The sequence below is a fragment of the Phycodurus eques genome, chromosome 9 (assembly GCF_024500275.1).
Source record: "Phycodurus eques isolate BA_2022a chromosome 9, UOR_Pequ_1.1, whole genome shotgun sequence".
NCBI classification, from domain to species: Eukaryota; Metazoa; Chordata; class Actinopteri; order Syngnathiformes; family Syngnathidae; genus Phycodurus; species Phycodurus eques.
The window spans coordinates 26289163-26310820 of NC_084533.1; the positions used below are offsets into that span (position 1 = coordinate 26289163).

At 41.6% G+C, this 21658-nt stretch overlaps 1 long non-coding RNA gene across 1 annotated transcript in view; it reads left to right on the top strand.

Moving 5' to 3' along the window:
* Positions 1-16891: 16891 nt before the first annotated feature.
* Positions 16892-21658, top strand: part of LOC133407441 (uncharacterized) — a 46451-nt gene continuing 41684 nt past the window's right edge. The window contains exon 1 of the long non-coding RNA XR_009769165.1: positions 16892-16936. This is a non-coding gene — a long non-coding RNA (uncharacterized LOC133407441). The remainder of the gene's footprint in view (positions 16937-21658) is intronic.

Consider the following 21658-nt stretch of genomic DNA (forward strand, 5'->3'; position numbering starts at 1 on the left):
CATTGTCATCGTCGACGGCGGAATCAAATTAGCGCAGATGAGGAGCCTCCGATGTTGTGGGACGCCTGGGCACGTGCCGGACAAGAATATGCCGAACGTCGCCCTCCGTGATGCATTCGTTGCTTCTAACAGCGTAAAAGTCTTAGGCCAGTAAAATGGCAAATACTGTAATAGGGGTGCCACGTAATCGTAACATTATTCAACGATATAAATTAAATGTATGTATTTAATGTAGCGTGGTGTTTCCACGCTTAACATATTAAGGGATTGTAATTGTTTCACTTGTCTGCTTTGTTCGTTTCCCAAAAAGAAGACAAACTCTTAATGTTGTGCTTTCCTGAAAAGAATGCTAACTTTTTATGTTGCACTTTCCTAACAAAAAGACAAACTATTGATGCTGGACTTTACTAAAATGAAGACAAAGGTGTCGTTGCACGGTGCCGACCGGTTAGCGCATCTGCCTCACAGTTCTGAGGACCCGGGCTCAAATCTGGCCTCCCCTGCGTGGATTTTGCATGCATTAGTGCGCTAGCGTTTACTATTTTAGGTAAAAAAATAAATAAAATAAAAACAAACAAACTGCTAAGTACAATTGACTCTACATTACACATCTAATAGTGTCTGAAAAATCACTGAGAGATGCTCCTCTGTCTTTTTTTGGCAATGCTTTTCCACAGGCCCAACAGTGTGTCCGTCTGCAACAAATGTCCCTGTGGTAAACATGGACAGTGGCCAAAAAAAGACAAACATGATCATAAAATGCTGGGTATTACCATTGATGTAAACAAGCCACTAGCGTCCCTTTAAGGATTCCTGACACTTTTCATTTCAACTTTTTTGAGTGCATTTCCGTCAGATGACTCAAGAAAAAAAATCCCAACCCACAATTGATTCCTGTTCTTGCAACTTTGGCACATTTTAATTCCAAACATGGTTTATGCTAAATCGCTACATGCGTGTTCGGGGCGCCGAGTTTTGCACGACAGGGGCGGCTTGTGTGTTCGTCGGCTGGTGGAGGTGCAATAAAAGGCAGCCTAACGCCACTGACCTCAGACTGTGTCTAATGGCCCGGGCGGCATGAGAAGGGGAACGAGGTGGCATTCCCAAAGCTCCGTTGGAGGTAGAAGCAATCGCTCGGACGAGACACGCCACTGGGCAATTACGCCAAGAATGTCTGAGAAGGAGAAGAAGAAGAAGAAGAATACAAACGAAAAGCATTTGTTATGCAGCACAGATGGCGACGACTTTGTTGTCTATCTTGAATGATTCTCAGAAAGTTACAAAAACATTTGTTTGTATTTTTGTATTTTTTAAAATGTTTAAATCTCCAGTACCCATATTGAACAGGGAGTCAGCCATTTAGCATTTTTGGTTTGAAGCAGACGTCCGTATCTGAAGAATAAAGTTTCAATTTTGCAAGATGAAGTCATAATATTATGATTTTCAAGTCAAAGTTTAACAAGGGAAGAAAGTCATATTTTTACGAGTCAATTTCGAAAATACAACTTGAGTCTCGTAATTTTACGCTTTTGTTCCGGAAAATGGGCCTTTATTCTCTAAATGATAGGACTATGTACAAAAAATACATCCTTTGTTCAGAAAAAAAAAATAGGACTTATATTCCTGTTATAATACATCTTTTGCAAAAAAAAAAAAAAAGATTTTGTCATACAGGTATGCCAGATTTACGTGATACGTCAAAATGACATCGTAGCTTTTAAATGGCGCAAAACGAAGGTATAGAGGAGTAATTGGTTTATTGTGTTTGTTTTAATGGTGTGCCGGTCTCCATATGTATGTATTCATGTATACACGTTTTTTTAAAAGGATACCACACAGTCATTTTTTACAAAAGACTTCGTGGACAACCCAAACTATAGCGAGCACCAAGTTTGAGAACCGCTGTCCTAAACCGATAAGGTGGGTGGATCGAGCACGGCCTGATAGTTTGACGATTCTTTCGAGAATTACCCTTAAAAGAAATCAAATAAAAATAATCTTGATTGCTTGTTTAGTGCGGTTTGCTCATTTATTTGGCAAACAGGTCCCACATTGAGGCGCTGTCCTCGGCAAAAGCGGGAAGAAAATGGAGGAGGGGGCGGGTGTCGGCAAGCCTGGGAAAAAGATGACCTTCAGAGCTTGTTTGATATGATATATTATTTCAATCATAGACAATTACAAACTGAAATCACATCACAGCGGCACAGCCAGGCCCTGATAACCTTTTAAAAGGGACAATTCCCTCAGAGGGCCCACCTCTGACCCCCGGGGGCCCGTCGGCAATCTTCCGCAGGATGACTCGGCCACGCTTTGCGAGAGGTTATGTGCACTGACACGTGCGCACACACACACACACACACGCACGCACGCACACACACACACACGCACACGCACATACCCATTTCACATTTGTGTCCCGTTGGAGCACACACGCTCTGAATTACCTGCCTGATTATTTATTTATGTATTTGTCACGTTAGGAGGGGGAAAATAAAGCATTATAACACCAAGTTGTGGAACCTCACCTCAACACTACAAAACTGAGCTTAAAAAAACGAGGACAAAAAAAAGTAATGAAATAAAGTGTGTGTCGTAATAATAAAGTAAATCAAATAATAATGAATGAATCAAATAATTTAGAAACTATTCATAAAATAAAATAAACAAACAAATATGATTAATAAAGAAGTAAAGAAAAGCTGTTGATAAATAGATAATACTACATATAGTAAATAAATACATGTATTATCAAATGAAATAAAATGAACTGACGATATTTAAAAAAAGAAAAGATAATAACACAATAAGTAATAAATAATATGCGCGACCCTAGTGAGGATAAGCAGTTCAGAGAATGGATGGATGGATGAAGGAATACATTTTTTTTAAATCATACAAGAAAAATAAATACATATAACAATTAATGATAATGATTCATAAAAAACAACTATTGAAAATGTAACAAAAAGTAATATCTAAATCTATAAGTTAGAATAATGACAACTTTGGACATATTTTCTTAACTGAAAATAATCATCATCATAATCATACAAATTATATTACCAATCCTACAAATAAAAAAATGATAATCATAATAATCATCTAAGCCTGAAAATAATATACATTCATAATCTATATGACAGATCAAATCCATTTTTAAGATTATTTTGAATAGTAATAATGAACAAATCTAGTCTAGGTCTAGTCGTGTCCCACAATGGATTGTGTTCAACCTCGGGTGCTCGACTGGAGTAAAGATGTGTTGCTTGTGTATCGAGCTCATGCTGAGCTTAGAGATGTGCCTCGAGACTCCATTTTAGGTCACCTTGCCAGACACAAATGCAATACCTGTACATGAATACAGTTTGGTTTGTGCAAGCTCTTTTGGCCAAATTTGGGAAGTTTTGCATCACGAGGAGATTAAAAACCTCCACACTGGAATGTTTTGGCTGAAACAAATGGACACAGCATGACAGCTCATGTGCAACTCCAAAGTGGAGTCCTGACAGAGACAAATGCGTGCGCTAATTTTCCAACACCGCGGCAGGAAACGTCGACGGCGCTCACCCCTCGTTCGCCTCCGACATCCCACCCGCTGCTCCGACGGAGACCTCTCGCGTCCACCTGAGCCGTCTTCCCCCTCGCCTCCGCCCGCAAGCAGATGTTGCTGCAGCTTTGATGTGGACGCATCTCGCTGGGTCAAAGCCACAACATGTGCGCTACGCTGTGTACAATTGTGAAAAATTGGATTCTTATTAAGTCCTAAGTCACTCTGTCATCAGTCAATAGTGCACTTTTGCTTTGAGCGCTGCAATGAATCATTAGGAACACCCATCTTTAAAAGCTCCTTGTTCTAAACAATAATTATCTACCAAGGAGTTTGCTTTTATTGCTTGTTTGTGCTGTTCAAAATGGTAAAACACCAAAGAGCTCCTTGAAATCCAAAGAGTCGGCAACTCAGCGCAGCGCGATGCCGCACGGTACGTGTCTCGTTTTTACGGCAGGTGGCCGTCACAGAAATCAAACAGAAACACGGGACAACGCCATAACTGTCAATCATCGCAGAAGTGAAATGAGACAGTGTCATAACTGTTCATCATCACAGAAATACAACAGGAAACCAAGAAAATGTGGTAACTCATCATAGGAATACAATGATAAAATGTTGTGACTGTCCACGTGCACAGACAAAAACAAAAAGCAAGAAATTGATCATAAAAAGGACAAAATATTGGAACTGTCTGACATCACAACAGTAAAATGACAAAACGTTCCAACTGTCCATCATCCTCGGAGAAAATATCGTAACCGTCCAAAAAGGACAAACTGTAGTAATTGTCTCGCTTCACAAAGGAAAAATATAAAAATGAGAAAATGGCATACAGTGAACAATGTTTATCGCAGTGGAGACTTACATTTGTTTTTCTTTAAACAGCCCATTTCTGTAACGTGGCGGGGATTTCTGCAAAAAATTTTCGGCGTAAACAAAGCGCCATTGGATTCTTTGCCCGACTCGTGTCTCGACTCGACAAGTTCATTGTAAACGTTGGAGACTAAATTCGACTTTTTGTCCCGTTGTATCACGCAGGAAGTGACGACAATGCTGGAATGTTGATTAAATGTGACCACCGGGTGCTCTGACAATTTTTTTTCTAACTCTGCAGGGTTACTCTACTGAGTGAATGTTGGAGTGGGGGGTCACGACCAGGGTCTAAAGGTTTGGTGTGTCCGGGCATGTTGAGCCCGCCGCCCCCCCAAAGGCAATTCATTCTCGGACGAATATTAAATAATGCTGCTTGCGTCTCGTTTTATGATCCGCTAAATAAGCATTACATTTTGTTGCCATGCTTCCCCTATGTTAGATGGCATGGGCAAAAAAAAAAAAAAAAAAAAGAAGCTTTTCTAGGATACCTCCTTCTTGTTGGTGCCAATTAACAAGGAGTTTCCAGTATTCCAAGTCCAAGTATTCACCAAAAAATGCCTGCTTCAAACAAAAAAGTCCATCTTCCCGTTGATTTTTCAATTGTGTCCTATTATGATAGACGTCCACCCAATTTCATGTCAATCGGTGAAGCAGGTGTTGGATGCTAATTCATTTTTTGTCAATCTTTGAGAGTCCTCTGCCCTGGAATTCGCCTGAAATGGCTGCTTCATTCCAAAATAGCCAAGTTCCCGTTCAATTTCGGGCATAGGTCCTCGCGATGTTTCTGTGTGTCCTGCTACGATAGACGTCCACCCAATTTCATGTCAATCGATGAAACTGGTGTTGGTTGCTAATTCATATTTTTCCATTTTTGAGAGTCTTCAGCCCTGGAATTCACGAGAAATGGCTGCTTCATTCCAAAATAGCCGACTTCCTGTTCAATTTCGTGCATGGGTCTTTCATCTTTTTTCGTGTATAGACATTTTCAGATGATTTCATGTTGATTGGTGAAACTGATGTCAAAGGCTACATTTTGTTTTTTAACTTTCCATGGGGCACCACTGAAATATTCCTCAGGGATCATGTTCGGAACCCCTAAAAATACGTACTTTTCACCATCTATCCATCCATTAATTTCTATACCGCTATCCTCATTAGAGTCAAGGGAAAGATGGAGCCTAACCCAGCTGTCTTTGAGCGAAAAGCAGTCTACACCCTGGACTGGTGGCCAAGCAATCACAGGGCACTTAGAGACAAACAACGATTTACGCTTACATTCACGGTATGACAGTTTAGAATTGTCAATGAACATTTTCAACAGTGCTTGCAAAAATGGGTGAGTTTCCAGCCATGTTCAGACCCCCAAAATTATTCTTGTGTTCCCCAATCTTCATTGGGTTAGGCACATATTGTAAATCCTCTGCCGTTTCATTTTTCAATAAAACACAAACCTGGAAAAAACAACAACTTTTTTTAAACGTTTAATGCTGATTAGACGTCCTTTCCATCTGCCTGTCTGGATGTGAGCCCGCTCGCATCTCCTTCTCCTTGTCGGGCGAAAGCTGGGCTAAATCCGTGCAAGCCCAATGTTTATCCGATGGGCAAAATAATTACTCAAAAGTGTTTTTCTTAATCCTGATAATTAGAGTGCAAAGAGGGAGATCAGTGTCACTGTGTAGCCCCCTGCCAACCCTCCACCCCCCACTGTCGATTGACTTCCCGGTCGCTGCCGGTTTCAGGTGAAGCCTGGAGCGGATAAAGGTTAGATTAGGCCTAATCCGGAGCAGCAGCGGCCCTTAATCTGTTATGATACAAGGATGATCGCTTAAAAAGGTCTGAATCCACCGCGGCTCTGTCTCCGCTCGTGCGGGAGAAACGCTTGAGTCGGGACGCATCTTTGAAAAAAGCGGCGAGGTGGTGCTCGCGGACGGCGTATGAATCTCGATATCATCTCCACGCTTCCTGGCGGAGTTCGGACGTGGCTTTCGCTTGGGTAGGGAAACCCGTTGCGGAGACGTAGGCGTCTGTTTCCACAGACTGCGCAATGTGCGCCTGGAACCCAAATGGTGGCGTAGCTTGATTTTCGTACACACGCCATGCTCGCTAGCGTTTGCCAATTCGGCAGACCGGTCTGCGCCGAGATGGGCGTACTGACGCAACGAGGGCGAGTCCTTTTACATCCGTCCGGCCAGCATGTGACAAATTGGTGACCGAAAGTCAGTCTAAACTTACACCTGCTCAGACCGCGTCTAACTTTAGGCGCAAGGTGTGATCGCTGGTTTAACACGATTTTGATTCATTTGATCGAGGTGCAGGCTGACAGATACGCGAGCGCTGTGGACGTGTGGTGGATCAAACTTATTTCATTCATAAATATGTGAACAGCGGACATTGAACCCTTTGAAACATCGTGGAGAGCAATTCACAGATCCCATCACGCATAGATCGCTGAGTCCTCTTCTGCGTCTAGAGATGTCTCCATGCAAGACTCGACAAGGTCCGCTTTTAAAGGGAACGAAAGAAGCCTATTTGATTGGACAGGATTGAAGTCAGCTGTGGTGACACCCACACCAGCACCAATGTCCCACTTTTAAATGCGCTGGAGGTACGCCAGTCCACAAAATGACCCAAATCAGGTGTAGCCCGCCTCCTCGCAGAGTTACACTAAGCGTCTGGCTGGATTTACGCTGGTCGCGAAACTAGAGCCCATACTGATAAATCTAAAATCCATTTTAGTTGGCATGGGTCTTTACGTCACAAATACACAGAAGTCTGATCCGGTCGTTTTGCAAGCCCTACAGTACATACATTAATTACTACATTATAAAACCAGTAGAATTCTTTAGATTGCATTTAAAAAAAATATTTTATGATGCTTTTATACAATACGGTGCTATTTTTCCTTTTTAAAAACACGTAACAAAAACAATTATTGTGAATATTGGTGTGCTGGAATCAACACATGGCAGGTGTACTCTGTCAAAAACACAGTATTTTGACATAATTAGTGTATTTTGTCAACGATTGAGATGGAAGTGAAGCTTACGGGCTAAATGTATCAGAAGTCAAGCCTTTGACGTGTGTGATTACCTTCAACGAGATCGCTGATTGTCTACAAGGAAGCACTGTGCGCATGCATCACTCAAACGAGACGTAGCGGCATCGCATTGAATATAAATTGCTTGATTAGCACGTCCGCTAAATGAGAAGGCATCCATTTGTTTAACTCTCATCTGAATGTCATCCTCGGCTGATTTCCAATAATCAATAATGAGCGTCCATTAGTCCACCGTGCCGACAGCGTGGACAAACAGCGGCGGTGTCGGCCGGCCGGAAAAACGCCAGGCAAAATGTCATTCGACGGGACGCTCCGGCATCGTCGTTTCGATAATGAAGCTCTTTTAGGCAAGTGGCGTGGAGTTATTTCCATGCCGATCAATACGGATGGCAAAAATCAGTCGATAAGCGTATGCGTAAATTGATTCCATCTGCTTATTATCATATAAAGCAGGCCGGTAAATATGCAAGTCATTACTGGCTGGTGACGCGCCTCGGAGATACGTTTCTCACGAGAATTTAGTATGATTGGGCACATTCAATGAACGCATGTCGATTAGTAGTAAATGTAGGACATATTTTTAGGGTCAGCGTTGAATAAGTTACATGTTTTACGGTCAAACTTTGCCTCCCACGCTCTGTCCGTACGCAATGACGAACCAAAGTGGCAGACTTCCCGTGTGTTTTCAGACATGGCTTCTTGTGGGTCAAATCATAAAAAGGAAATGAAATTCTTTTATAATTTAGCAACGTGCATTTGTCTATTGTGCGTGATTTAAACTTGGTAGCAATCGGACAACATCTCAAGGGCGGGTTTGGAACCCTGAAAATGGACAAAATGGCCCTAAAATAGCGACATCAAACCAAAATGGCAGCCTTGCTGTGTTTTTTCAGACATGGCTTCTTGAGACTTTATTATAGGTCTACTGGTGAATGACCAGATCTCATGAGTGAAACTAACACTGTTCTTGTGGCGTTATTAGAATTGTGTGCTTTAAGGCAATTCATCAAATTCACGCAGTGACGAAAACAAAACAGTTTGACAATTTAGCGTTGGCCATCTGCCATTTCAACATGACGTCACGCTTTCTCCAGGGTGGCAGAAGGCGAAATGTTCTCTGATGGCACCCTTTTGGGGTAGATGTGGCGGGGCCAACCCTAATCACAAGTTTTTGTCATCGCTTTTAGTTCAGGTCAGCGCTAGTCAATCACTTTTACCCCATAAGTATGCTGGTGTCCATTGTTTACAAACATTATGAAGTCGTCTTTACATTGTTTAAAGTTGGTAGTAATTGGTGAAAACTCTCTGTAACAACCCAGGCTAAATTGAGCTCCTCTGAGTCCATCTTAGTCGCTGAGTCGAGATGAGACACTTCAACAATACTGCCTTCCATCCATCCATTTTCTGAGCCGCTTCTCCTCGCTCGGGTCGCGGGCGTGCCGGAGCCTATCCCAGCTGTCATCGGGCAGGAGGCGGGGTACACCCTGAACCGGTTGCCAGCCCATCGCAGGGCACATACAAACAGACAACCATTCACACTCACATGCACACCTACGGGCAATTTAGAGTCTCCAATTTATGGATGTTTTTGGGAGGTGGGAGGAAACCGGAGTGCCCGGAGAAAAGCCACGCAGGCACGGGGAGAACACGCAAACTCCACACAGGCGGGGCCGGGGATTGAACCCGGGTCCTCAGAGCTGTGAGGCAGACGCTCTAACCATTCGCCACCGTGCCGCCCAATACTGCCTTGACACCAGTTACTACTTTCCTATCAGTCAGGGCTTTGGCGGCATCCTGTGGAATCGTTTTTTCACTTTAGGAAGAGCACAAAGATCGTGATTGGTGATTTTTTTATTTTTTCAGATACTAGCTGGTGTTATTTTGCACCCCCCCCCCCCCCCACCCACTCCCCCAAAAATAAATAAATAATGAATAGATTAAACTGTGAATAGGCAATTGCCAAAATACGGGGGATTACTGTATTGTACTGTACAGTTTAAAAGAAGAAGACCGTCGCAACTCAGCTGTTGGATTATTAGTCGTATTTCATAGAGGACACATCTGCCTCACAGTGCTGGGGTTAGGGGTTCAGATCCCGGCCCCGCCTGTGTGGGCACTCCGGTTTCCTCCCACATCCCAAAAACACGCGCGGTAGGTTGATTGAAGACTCTAAAATTGACCGTAGGTGTGAATGTGTGCGCGAATGGTTGTTTGTTTCTAGGTGCCCTGTGGGTGTACCCCGCCTCCCGCCTGAAGATAGCTGGGATTGGCTCCAGCAGCCCGCGACCCGCGTGAGGATAAGCGGTGAAGAAAATGGATGGATGGATAAAGAATATATGCGTGTGAGTGTTGCTATATTTATTGTTTGTCTGCATGTGTTGCTCTGGTTTGTGTTCAATATTAAGTTGTTAAAAGTTTGGAGGTCAGACTTTTTTAAGGCTAAGTTAATCGAGTAGAAGTAGTAGTCGTAAACTTGAAGTCTATACACTTGAATAAAGTGCACTTTAAGTGCGCCTTTTTTGTATTGCGTGCGTGGGAACTTTTGACAGACAGTTTGTGGCTCGACCGAAGGCGCGCGGCGTTCCTGCCAGCCCGTCTGCAGCCTGAGCCGTCTGTAAAGGGCAAAAAAGAGGAAGAAATCAATGGCGGCCTGTCAAATGTAAATAAGGTCTTATCGAGGCATCGAGCTGGCGAATGTTCCACTCGCTTGCCTGTCATTTAACCACATCCTCCATATTTCTGGCCCCCAGCAGGAGCGTGCGTGCCCTCAAGCGTGTTTAACATCTATCTCCTCGCCGTGTGTGAATGTGTGCGTCTGTGCGCGCGTGCGCATGCCGCATCACTTTCCATTTATTGAAATGAGCAGCTCTCCAGCATCTATCGACTCGGCGGGATTAAGGCGCCGGGGCCGAGGAGGTGAGTTCCCGCGTGGCCCCGGACAGTGTGACCCCGCACAAAGACAAAGTTCAAGAGGGGAGAGAGAGGGGTGAGCTCTAGCCAGGCACAGATTAGGAGGGCCCCCCCCCCCCCCCCCTCCTCCGCCGCCTCCTTCTCCTCCCGGGGTCCCCAGAGGCGGACGGAGAAGTGTGGAATGATACGGTGTCTTTTTTGTGGGCGCGCGCACAAAACGACAGCTCCAATATGAGCTCCGTGCAGCTCCACTGGGACAGAATTTATTTTTGAAGAAAAAAATGTCCCCCCCCCCAGAAAAATCTACATTTTTAAAAATATCTATTTCAAGTTTGCCAAGACATAAACGTTACAATGCACCAACTCCAGTATCGAAAGGTTAAACGTTTTGTTTTGGGTTTTTTTCCCCCCTTCGACATGCAATAGTTAATTTACACTTTGAATTAGGCCCAGATTACAATTGATAAAAAAAAAAAAAAAAAAGAAAATTGTTCAATTAATTTTTCAACACATAATTACCAGTTAACATTTTGAAACTGGATAGAAAAATTCCCCTGAAGTAAAATGAATTGCAAAACATGTAATTGCTAACATTTAAAGTGAGACCCTAAATACCCCCCAAAATAATAGAATTGTGTTCATCTATGTGAATAAAATTCAAGTACAGCTTTTCCACTCGCAATTGGTTGTTTACAAAAAATATTTTAGAAAAATGGTCCACCAATGGATAGTTTACTCTTTTGAATGTACTCCTTTACTCTAGTTTACTCCTCAAAATGCCTCAAATTTATGTAATCAATTTTAGACATTTCATATGAAAAAAAAGTATTTTACTTTTCCACGCACAATTGCTCGTTTACGTTTTAAATTAGGCCCCAGTTACCCAAAGTCTAAATGAATTCAGTGATAAAAATTCATTAAATTACAAATTTCCGCATGGAATTGCGAGTTTACACTTTCAATAAGACCCAAAATGCCCCTCCCCCTCATTTCTCCTCACAAAATAGCTACTTTATCCTTTTAATTATGCTCCAAATACCAAAAAGTAAACTGAAATGAAAAAGTAATTAAAATTCAATTAAACCACATTTCTCCACAGGCATTGGCTAATTGACTCTTTAAATTAGATCCAAAATGCAAAAACATGACCATTTAGACTAATGACAAAAAAAAAGAATCATTTCAACACACATTTTAATTCATTCATCAATTCATAATGTTGATTTTCCTTTTGTTACATGAGCACACTTATGCCCAACCTACTCATGAATTGATTACAAAAACACTGGTGCTGTGAGCTCAATTAACTCTGCTATTAAATGATATTGATTGTATTCCGTGCAAACTATGAAAACCTAAGAGAGTTGGTAACCGGTAGAGGAAACCGTGTCAGAACGAGATTAGCCAGAATGTGTACAAATGTGACTGTGAAGTGCTAATGTAGCTTTCAGAGATTTTTAATTGCTTCCTTACTGCCTTACCATCCCCATTTAAATGATTATTTTTTATTTTTTGCCTTTGAAGCTACAATTATCCAACAGCTAATTTCCATATTTTTCCCACCCAGAACAAAGCAGCGGTACGATTTCCGCTGTCCGAGGCCACGGGGGCGACTGGGGATTGGCTAATGTTGGCGTATTAGTGGCTACGAGTGGTATCATCATCGTCTTCATCATCCTCATCGTGCCGGTGCTGGTCACACATGCCTCCCTCTCTTTTTGAGGGGAGGGGAAATAATTGGATTCTTTCCCACAAATACATCACATTCACCCCCTTAATTAACTAACACTCAGCCTCCATTCTGCTGTGAGAAAGAAAGGCAAGCCCAGCTGTTATTGCCCACCGGCCTTTATTACCGCGGCTCAACGATCGTGGGTTATTAGGCCGCCTTGTCGGAAGAAATGCTCCCCCCCAGTGCTAGCTCGGTTATATGATGGACGGCAGTAATGTGAAGCATTTCTTTACATTTCTCAAAGTACACGCTCTAAAGTCACAGGAATGAACAAACAGTGTATCAAGCTCATAACTGCCCCCCTACAGGACTAGATTGGAACTGTATTGATCGTAACGTCTAAAATGTTCTGCTCTGCGGCAGGAACATGATTGAAAACTCCAACATTTTTCGCAAGCAGGTGTATCGTGAACTCCTACCATGGAAATCACTAGTTTCACCGGTCAACGTGAAAATGGGATGTCATTTTGGCATGAAGCGACCATTTTGGACCAATTCCACGACTCGCACTTTGACAAACTCCTGATACGGAATCTGCTCAAATAATCCTCAATCGTAAGATGCTATCCAAACGGATGGGCAATGTTAAATTGTGAGAAAGGCACATGATTACAGGAGTAAAGTTCGATTTTTTTTCGAGAACTAAAGGTGTACTTTCCCCAAGAATAAAGTCCTATATTTTAGAAATGAAATGTGTCTTTTTCAGAAAAAAAGGGCAAAATATCATGACAATAAAGTTACAATAAAGCCGCCTCACGCCAGCTTGTCAGTGTCGGCTAGATTAGCCGCTAGCAGCGCAGCGCAACGGCGTTCGGGCCGTCAGACTCTCTTTGCGGCCCGCGAGAGCGTGCGCATCGCCGGGAAGGAGCCACGACAGAAGGGACATTTTTGATCGACGTTATTTTTTTTTTTTTTCAAATTTGTCAGACTTATTAACAACACTCTTCTCTATGGTGTATCAAATTTCCATGACATTATTTTGGGTCACTTTAATGGGTCTTGAAATGTATTATTACATTGCAATTTAAACTTGATTACATCTGTGTTGTTGTAAATATGACTTTGAATTCATTATTGTAACAATATGACTTTTGTTTCGTTGGCATTAGGATTATGAGGGGTCCTTACAAACCGTTTGCGAACCCCCGACTCGGAATCTACATTGATGAGCGTGTTAGCAGCGTGCTACCTAACTAGCCTGTGGGTGTGAACGACGTCAGTCAATACGCTAACAAATAGAGGCTTTGACCGCAAACACCACGAGACACAACAATCCATCCTGGAATTAACAGTAAAGAAAAACACAGCAATTCAAGTGGACAGTGGCGTGTGGGTTTAACGGGTTTACTTTATTACCGCGCCTGTTGTTTTACGGCTAAGCGCACGGACGCGACGCGCCCGCCAGGCCCCCGCGCGTCGGCCATTATAACTCTTCCTCGGGTCCTCGGGGCCACTTTGTAAGGAGGGGTAGCCATTTTGCTGTCACCGCACACACATACCGGGGGCCGGTCTCTAAAGCTCTGTGTTTGTTGTTCCATTTCTCCTCGATATCTCCCCAGAGGATTCGCCTCATTTTAATATAAATAGAATGCTTCATCATGCAGTGGCACAAACTTACCCACGTTGCATCGCTCCAGCGGCATTAGCGACGCGCGCGAGGGGATGGGTCGTTGGCTCGCCGTTTCCAACTGTTTGATGGCATTTGCGAGAGAAAATGAAGTGACATTGGCGCCACATATCAGCGAGGAACTGCAGTTTGTACACTTCATTTGATAAAATTGAATTTAAAATGTATATGATTTATTTTTCATTGAAAATTGGAGTCAAATTTAAATTTAAAAAAAGGATTTAATAATAATAGTCATACTTTAGTAACAAGAACTTCTATGATTAGTTTACCGAGAAAACATTAAATTTAATTTTAATACAATTTAGTAAACCAATTGGATTATTATTTTTCAAGGGACATTATTCATATTTTAATGAAAAATTAAATCAGATATTTTTTTAAAAGACACTGATGTAACTTAAGCGTAAAAAATAAAATATAAAATAATTAAAATACAAAATGAAAGGGAATCAAAATTATGTTAAATTAAAAATTACCTTAAAAAAGTAATGAAAGATTTAATGTGAAGCTAAATTAAAAAAACGGAATAAATAAATTGCAATGATAAAACTTTATTAAAAATTAAATACTGTATAATTCTAGTGAGGATAAGCAGTATGGAAAATGGATGGATACAAATTTATTAAAAATGTATTTCAACTCCAACTGAATTCAGGTGAAGAGATGGTGTGATTAATTTGAAAGGAAAATGAATCAAATTGAACATGTATGCGTCTGTGGAAACCCTGCTTTTCCAGATATTACAACTTGTCGTATTGTTGCAACAAAGTTGTTCCATATATTTGTTGCGCTACAGAGGCAAACAAAGTTTCCACGCGGAACTTACTTTACCCGCGAATTTGCCAGCTTCTGATGTCGTAGAGATGGAACACACAGGACAGTGTGAAATTTATCACCTGAGACTTGCTGGCTCCGCCCCTTTTGCTTTGAAAGCGATCGTCACAGACACTGGTGCCAACGATGCCGCACATCTCATGATCTAAATGCGGGAAGTTGCAACGGCACGTATGAGCGCTTCATCGTCAATAAAAATCACTCCGATTTGAAAAAGGTTAAGTGAAACAACTTTTTAGTTGAAAGCCATAATGTTTTGAAAATATACACTACCGTTCAAAACTTTGGTGTCACATTATTCACTTATTCAGAAATCCATTTTGAATTTCATTTAAAAAAAAAAACGGCTTTTCTGTCAAAAATAAGGACATTTCGAAGTTACCTCAAACTTTTTAACGGTTGTGTATATTAAATCTACTAAATTACGCAAATTTTAAAATAAAAAAGCATATTTGTGATAAAAAAAACCAAATAACACATCGAAAAAGAAAACATAAAAAACTAAATTAAAAGACAAATTTAATCAAATAAAAAAAATAAAATGAATAAAAGTAAACAACATTGTTTAAAACACCAATACAATCAAAATAAAATGAAAAAGTGAACCAAATTTCAAAATGAAATATAAAAATGTAAACATTAAAATAAAAAAGACATAGAAACAATAATTTCAAAAGAATGAATGGATAATTACAAAAAAATGTAATTGGGGTTACACTTTTACACTTCAGGGATTGGCTACCGTTAGTATGAGCTTCACTCACAGCACAAGAACACCTGCTACCGATACGACCGTTCGGCCAGTTCTGTCTGAAAAGGCACAGACAAACAAATGCCAGCGCTACTGCACCTCTTATGCACCTCTATCATTATACACCTCTGATGCACCAATTTGCCAAGAAGGCAGTGTGATCGGAGCTAACTTTACTCCCCATGTCAGTACAAACGTCATCTGACAGCTGACTGACGGACTAAAGAAAAAAAAAAAAAGAAAAAAGCAAGCGTTAAACTGAACCGCGTACGCGCCTCGCTTGAAGCAACATCCCGAAACGCCGTGAGGATCACATCTGCAGCCTGCCTTGCCTCGGGGATTTCGACTCTCGCCTCTGTAGTGGTAAAGAGGGCCGGCGGGGCCGAGGACGCTGCCCGGGGCGCTCCCAGAAAAGCTGCGGACGGCTAAAGCCACCCCGCCGCGGACTAATTGAGCCGGTACGGGCGCGAGGGCCGTGTTGTGGCTAACAAGAAGCACGAGAGGTCTTCATTTAGCTATCGGGCCGCTGTCTTTCCCAGGGGACACTAAGGAGTGCAGCTGCTGTCCTCGCTCCCAATCAACACATCAAACGCGGACCCCGACTCGGTAAGCCCTCCCTCCGCCTCCTTCCTCGCGCCCGTCTCCTTGCGAGCGAGGCGAAGGAGGAGGCAAGACGGTGGCGGCGGGCAGAGACGCAGCGGTGAATACTGAGCGCCGGCTTTAGCGCGGGCCGCGGCTAAAGGACCCCGTTGCATTTATTGCTTTGATATGCGCACAAAAGAGATTGCATGTGTCCTGGTTGACACAGTCTCAATGTTAAAAAGGAAGGGTGTAACGGTACAGCAAAAAGAAGTGACCGTTTGGTATGTTTTCCTGGGTTTTAAGATTACGGTTCGGTTCACATTGGGTACAGTAAGGGAAAAACCACGCAAAAACAGGAAAATGCTTCGGTGTTGTCTAAACGGAAACACGTTGAAAGGCGTTTAAAGGGAAAAGTAACATAATATCAGTAGTCGGTGTTGCTTTTGCAAAATTGCAACATCACTAGTTTGTCTTCTTTTTAGGAAAGTGCAATAAATGGAGATTGTCTTCTTTTTTAATAAAGTGCAACAGAAATAGTTGAACTTATTTTTATGAAAGTAGATTATTTTCTTTAATGCAATGAAAAAAATCACATTATAATGCATAATGTGATTTCCTTTGGATCATTACACGTTTTGTGAAAAATTACTTTAAAAAAAAACAAAAAAAAATGTAATTGCCCAAATTCTTTTGGACATAAGCATATGTGACATATCAAAGCGCAGAACCACCTTCACGGTTATTTGTGTGACAGCGACATATGTTGACGTTAACCTCCTGTGGAGATTGCGTTTGATGTGAATGTGTGTGTGTGTGTGTGTGTGTGTGTGTGTGTGTGTGTGTGTATGTGTGTGTGTGTCAGTCACAGGTGGGACACAATGAAATGGGTGGCTGAGCGAGCGCCTCCCACGATTCGAGCGCTAAATGGGATGAGGAGCGCTCCCTCCGGGGAGGCCAAGGTCAGCGGGTTCCCGATGAAGGTCCCAAGATGGGGGCCCGGGACGCACGACTCACAGGTGAACTTTTTGGTGTTTAAACATAACATCACAACACAAAAAAAGACCAAAGAAAAATCCTATTTAAGTATAATTAAGTTTGGACATGTAAATGTGAAAATAATTCAAATTAAAAAAAAAAAAAAAATATTCAAGCATCTCAGAAAGTAAGAAGTTAACCTCACTCATCAATGGAAAAATGGTAACTTTTAGTAAATGAGAGAGAGGACAAGCCCTTTGAGAATAATGAGATACAATTTAATTAAAAGAATTGCATGCAAGGAGATCGTTCAAATGCAATCGAATGGCTGCTTTTAAAAACTGTCTGCCTATTTCTCCTTAGGCGAGGTCATACATACACACATGAACAGGCAGTTATCATCTGCCTTATGCAACCCGATTGCCAGACATCTTGCTTTGTCTCACAGCAAAGTGATAATACAATATCAGAGAGAAAGGAACAAGGTCTACTTTCTGATCATTGCACTTAAAAGATTATAAGAGGTTATACTGTAGGTTAGAACACTGAATACATATAATATTTTATTTTTTAAATAGTTATTTTGTTATATTTAATTTCAGGTTTATATATTAAATATTTATTATTTTCACATTGTTTAAATATAATTATTAATAATAATAACGTATTTTTAAGACGTTTTATTGTTATATGGTAATATTTTAAATTCTTAGAATTTGAATTATCTAGTACTATTAAACTGTTTTTTTGTTGTTGTATGTTGTTGTCTATGCACATATTTATTTTAAATTGAAAATTCATTTTCAAATGAGGACCAAAACACATTTAAATATATATTTTTTTATTTCATTCAATGTATTTTAATGTATTTTTTATATTTATTTATTTATTGGGGGGGGGGGGGGTGGTTTTCTCCACCAGCCTATAAGAAAAAACAAAACAAGGACTTATCGTTTGTATAAAATGTTTGGACCCTGTTAACATTTGACAGCTTTATACTGTAACGGAATCAAAACTTTGGTCGTTATTGGTGTGCACATTGTCACATACGGTTACAATTTCGCCTCAATTGACATGTTTTATATATAGTAAGCAGTGTATCTCTACTTTACATAGAGAGACTTGCAAGTTTGAATATTTGCACTCTCCGTCTCAGCCTACCCGCAATCCTTCAACATTTGTTGGCCTTGGAACTTATTGTTAAATGTAAAAAGCAAAATGGTGGGTGCTCCTCATTCCTTTTTAATGAGGCCCCTAAACAATGCGAGCTGACTCGCATCCAGCGAGCGTATCAATAAAACATCATCAGCAGGTAATGACATTTGCAGACGCTCCTTCGTCACCCGTCCGCCGACCGCACACCGTCGGCGCGTCTGGCCGCCAAATAGATAAATTTGACCTCCAGCACTGAGGGTATTTCACTTAGAGCTGCCAGAAGCCCCCCCGAAAAAAAAGTATTTATCAACACCCACCCCCTTGCCCACTCAGCCTCCTCCCTGAAAAAAATAAATTAGAGGTGGCTGTTCCCCCTGGCCGCCGCCCGGGAATCAAACTCCAAAAAGATTATTCAACATAATTATACTAAAGGCCAATTGTTTGATATGGGGCGGGGTCGGAGGTCGTGGCCTGGTAGAAGCAATCTGCGGGGCAGAGGGCGGCAGGCGCTAATACGCCGGCGTTCCACTTTATTCCCCCGAGCTGATTGCTGCCTGTCACCTGCCTTCAACTCATGTAAATTGCTCGCTGCAGGAAGGGGAGGCGGCCTTGTGGGAGGGGGGTACGTTATATTTGTGTGCGTGGGCCACGTGCGTGCACCGGCCACCGGCATGCGGGCCATCTTACCGAGTGGTAATGGCTCGACGGGGGCAATCACAGGCAGACGTGTTCTTGACTCAGCCCCCTTAATGGCGTCTCCTCCTCGGGCTACAATTGAGCAATCCTGATATGACCTCGGGCGCAAGATGAAAATTCAATAATTTGCCTCGGTCAAGCGACGGGGGATGCAATCATGCTATGCTAAGACGACATCTGAGCACCACACGGTGTAGCCTTTCCTCAAAATCACAAAAAAGTGAAACATGAATAGTTTGTCTGCTTTTTAGCAAAGTGCAACATGGATAGTTTGTCCTCTTTATTTATGAAAGTGTGACATAAATTGTCTTCTTTTTAGGAAAGTGCAACATCAATAGATGGTCTTCTTTTTGGAAAAACATTCCCAGTTGCTGACTGGGTGTTGAAACATCCCCCATGTGCACAATATTCATCATGAGAGACATTTTTGCAATAACCGTCGGAAAGGTGTGGGTGTTGAATCCTTTGACTGCTAAAAGTGAGGGTGCTTAAATGTTTCTGGGTGCAGCAGATGAGTACTCCTAATGAAACTATATGAAACCATTAGAACGAAGATTTTCGAGTTGTCGGCGGGTGCGGTTGGGCTGATCGGTTGATATTGGCGGTGTAGCATTTGGATCAGTTTAATTTCAAAGTTGTCTGTGCAATAACGACGGCAAACGTGTGGGTGTGGAACCATTTTACAGGTGTGAGGCACCTGCTACCGCAACATTTTCGACTCGGGTGATTGGTATTGATGTGTGTTTTGCGGTTGAACACTTCCACCGGGAAACGTTTGGATGCTGTAGGCCACGGCTCACGCCCAGGCGCTCACATGCAGACTAACCGATTTCAGCTCCTGACGACACTAACTAGGACACACCCCTTAAAGCGACGGTAATTCCGCTTAATAAAACCAGTTTCTTTACATTTTCTTGAATTATGTTTTTTTTTTCTTTTTAAATTAAATTCACTTGTATACAATAAAGTGCTATTTCATTCATTAAAAACATACTTTCGGGAATGGAACAGATCAGCTGCATTTCAAATATTTTCAGTGGGGACAATTTATTTGAGAGTTGACAGTTACAAGCTTGATCACGGAACAAATTAAGCTTCAAGGCACCACTGCGCGAAAATAGTGGCTGAAATCATTTTACTTGAGTTGACTGTAATATTGGCTGGACCCCTATATTCCTGACTGCTACTTGGCTAAAGGCTGCTAATAAAACAGTTTATAAATGCTAATAAGGTCTAACGCATACATTTTGACATCATAATAATCCAACTGTCTGTCAAGTCCTTGCATGAAATCATCCTTGAGTATATATAGCCGTAATTTAAATGCATATCAAGAGAGCAGATGTATGCATTTGCCCCACATATAATGAAACAATATTGATTTTACGCCATTTGTCCTGCACAAATGCGAGGAAGAAGAAAAAGTCTGATGTGACACGCCACCGCGGCTTTTTATGCGACATGATTATTCTCGCGGTTGTAAATTCTGCTGCGTGAAGCTCTCAGGACCACAAAGCACATCAAATTCAATCAATGGCCGCCTCCCCGTCGCGCCGTGACGCTCTCCCGGCCGATGCTTCTTAAATCAAACAAAATGGGGGACGCGGCATAAGTGGGCGCCGTAAAAGCCGTTTCATAAAACACGGCAGGGCTGACACGCTGCCAAACGGGCTTGGTGTTTATTTACAACCGCTGCAGCTGGAGGTCCAAGAAATCCATTTGATATCAATATTTGACAGCAGCTAGCGTTGAGGGGACACAAGGCAACAAGTATGGCAATGTGGGAAAACCCATTGCACTGGTTTGGATGCTTGTATAAATTGTTTCAACTGATGAAAAAAAAAAAAGGCATCTGGATGTATGAATATTACCAGTGTTGGGTAGTAACTAATTACATGTAACTTGGGCTGGGGGAAAAGAATCAAATAACTTGGCTAAGTCGACTTAAAAAATAGGACGATGCAAAATTTCTGCCTCGAAGCTCCATTGCGGTTCCGCCCGGAACATTTGTTCGCGTCCCTGGAAGCCGTGTTTCACACGGACATTTGTTGCAGACGGACGCAGTCTTGGACCAGTGATAAAGTTTTGCCAGTGAGAAAAACGACAGAGGAGCATATGTAAGTTACTTTTAAGACACTGTTCGATGTTTAATGTACATATAACATGATGTATGAGTGAGCTGAATGGTAGCATTGTTTGAGCTAAAATGCTAATTGCGATTGCTAACCGTTTATCATTTAGCATTTTGCTGTCTTAAATTCTGTACGCCAAATTTATACCATACACTCAGTACCAAAATATGCAGTTCAAGGATCAAAGTCCATCCCTAATCAATGAGAATAAAATGAATGCTAGTAGTACAAAATAAATACATTATTTTTCAATAGTGTGGGGGGTGGGGGGGGATTGTTATTTGATCAGTAATCAATAGGAGTGTTGATTCTGAAAAGATTTGGTGGTGACAGCCCTACCTGTAACTAGATTACATAATTGTATTACAAAATTTATGTAACTGTATTCCATTTCTCCCGTTACTGGGAGAAAATGTGTCAATAGATTAGTTTGTTTTGGAAATTTCCATGATTGCAATTTTAGTTAAGTTTGAAAACTAGCCGCAAAACCTCGGATTTTTTTTCAAATCACTTCCTCTTAGTAAAGCTGCCGCTTGTCATTGGTTCTCGCTGGTCATGTGTCATTTAGTCTCAAACATGACATATTTTTCCAAATATGACCTCGAAGTGTCACCTTGTCATGTAATCTGTTAGTTTGTCTGAGATTTTGAAACATTTAGACTCATAGTGACACTTTTGAACACATAAAAGAGCACTGACTTTTTAACAGTTTCATCGTCCTCATTTTGGAATTTTTTGTGGAACATTTATTTATCTGGGTTGTCATGTGAAGCGATATTG